The sequence below is a fragment of the Atta colombica genome, unplaced genomic scaffold (assembly GCF_001594045.1).
Source record: "Atta colombica isolate Treedump-2 unplaced genomic scaffold, Acol1.0 scaffold147, whole genome shotgun sequence".
Classification (NCBI taxonomy): domain Eukaryota; kingdom Metazoa; phylum Arthropoda; class Insecta; order Hymenoptera; family Formicidae; genus Atta; species Atta colombica.
This window is the reverse complement of record NW_017259236.1, coordinates 512,162-514,532: the sequence shown is the minus strand read 5'-3', so window position 1 is coordinate 514,532 and position 2,371 is coordinate 512,162. Positions and strand designations below refer to the sequence as shown.

The 2,371-nt window shown below is 36.1% G+C and overlaps 1 pseudogene; it reads right to left on the bottom strand.

Moving 5' to 3' along the window:
- The window catches only part of LOC108685201, a 3,062-nt pseudogene extending 2,451 nt beyond the window's left edge, over positions 1-611 (bottom strand).
- Positions 612-2,371: the final 1,760 nt, after the last annotated feature.

The window sequence follows — 2,371 nt, the reverse complement described above, 5'->3', positions numbered from 1 at the left end:
ATATATATATGTTGTCGCATCTTTGTCGCATATTAATCAAGAGTTCATCATAATCGAACAATCTCCACAAATCAAATCCATCCATTGTAGCTAAATATTTGTAAATTTTTAATTGAGACATTTTCACGAACGAATTGTTCTTTTACAGGAGGAAGCTACAACAAATCTCCAAACAGAAGAATGTGTTTCCTGCCAAAGAAACCATCATCTGTATCTATCAAATTTCACATAATCGTAGATAGATAAACATAAATGTCACATTCGAAATCATGGATACTTCATCGATTATAAATAATTCGATAGTCTTTAATTTGTCCCTCAAAGTTTTCAACCTGACAAGTGCATATATTTTGCCATAGATTCATGGGTGACGAGTAGAAACATTCTATGGATCGTCAAGACATCAATATTGAATGCCGCGATACCGTGGGAACAGATATGGCAATCGCTTTTTTTAAATGTATTCTGATCCAATGTTTAATCGTAAGAAAACTTTTTTCCTGTACCACTCTCGTCACTTACGTATAATCTAATCGCAGAATCTAATTTTTATTTTGTACAAAACTTGACATACTCTATCGAAAACTCTTTTCTTCGTTCAATCGCGACATCATTTGCGATAAATCAATCAGGGCGTCAATCTTATCAAAATCTATCAGATCTTTCATCGCGTTGTCTATCGGATTGCAATCCAATTCATTGTCATCGAATTTGTCTCTATCTGCTGTTTTCAGATCATCTTCGCGCTTCTCGATTAATTCAGTAACACGCTTGAAAGCTGACTGTATTTCTTCGAGCCTTTCGTGATATCTCATCGCCTTCATCAAAGCAGACGCTGAATTCTTAAAGGCATCCGTGTAAGGCATCTCGTATGCTTTTGATTTCACTCAAATCTCTCCACGGTTTAAACAAAAGAAGCAACGAGTAAAATTTTTCGGATTCAGTTTTTATAAATATTATTAATCGATAATGATGAATAACAAAACTTTTTTAATTTTTTTAAAAATAAATCCAATACAAGTTTGTAACAATCTTCGTCATTTTTTGGCATTTGTCTCGTAATTTCCCAAAATCTGATAAAATCTGACAAATTCAATGATTTTAATTCCTTAGGTCTGCTTGGATAATAATCGATGAGCGACGGACAATAAATATTCGTAGAATTTTCATCGAATGCTTTAATTTTATTAAATGTTTTAATTTTTCTGTTTCTCATCTCATTAACGTCCATTTAATGCCATTTGATACCAATGGTATCACTGTCTACCATACAAGGGATTCCCTAGCAGTGTTTCGCAGCTTCTAAAGCATCGCAATCTCTATCATTCAATGAATGCATCGCAAAATTCCACTGTTTCGATGCCAAGAGTTTATTAGAATCTGTCATTGCAAAGTCTATATTGCATCTCTCCGACTTTATCGTGTATTTTGTTAACTATGAGTTTAAAAACTCTGATTTTTCTCTAATAAATTGTATGTCCATATTCCCCTTCTAGGCTAACTTGATAACCAGATTATAGTTTGCAATCCTTAAGGCACGATGAATACGATGATTTAAGAAAGTAACCAAAAAAACTTCTATTTCTATGTCAAATCTCTATATCAAAAATCGTGTTAAAATTGAGGAGACGAAGAAAATGTGGTCGCGTTCTCACGAGAATGGGCGATGGAGGGATCCATTCTTTATTTTTAGTATATTTATATAATTCGTATGACCTAGATTTTAATAGATCATAGGTGCTTTGAGGTTTATCTTTTTAAGATACAGCATAACGCATCGCCGATTTGTGTGCATTGTCGTGCGACTGCAGATATATACTGCGATGTATACGCTGTTGTTTTGCCCATCTTGGACCGCGGAGAGGATGTCACTTTTTGAGCAATTGGAGCTCGATGTCCTTGACAAGACATACAGCTCCATTGTCAGGACGATTATGTGCTTCGCTGCGTGTTGAACGGCCCTCGCGGATTTCTACGAGACCGTCATGCAGAAGAAGGAGCGGACTGAATGGGAGCGTCAGGTCCTGAAGAGATAAAGAGCTCTTTTAGTTCCTGTCTGGAGTCTGACGACAATTGTGTAAAAATAAGTATATATAATGTACATATTTAGGATAGTATTTAATATAATATAGGATAGGATTCTAGCTTTAAGTAGTATACCGGACCATAGAGATGGAAGCGATACTCTACGATTTGGGTGCATCTTGATGAAATGCCGGTAGACAGTTCCGAGGTGATTGCCCAATGTGATCTTGTAGAGGTGAGTTTTTTTAACAAGTAGGCGATGATGTCCAATGTCCTTCCTTATAAGAGGGACGCAGACTTATCAAATCCTGCACAATCAGGAGACCGGCTCCTGAGTGTCTTCCTC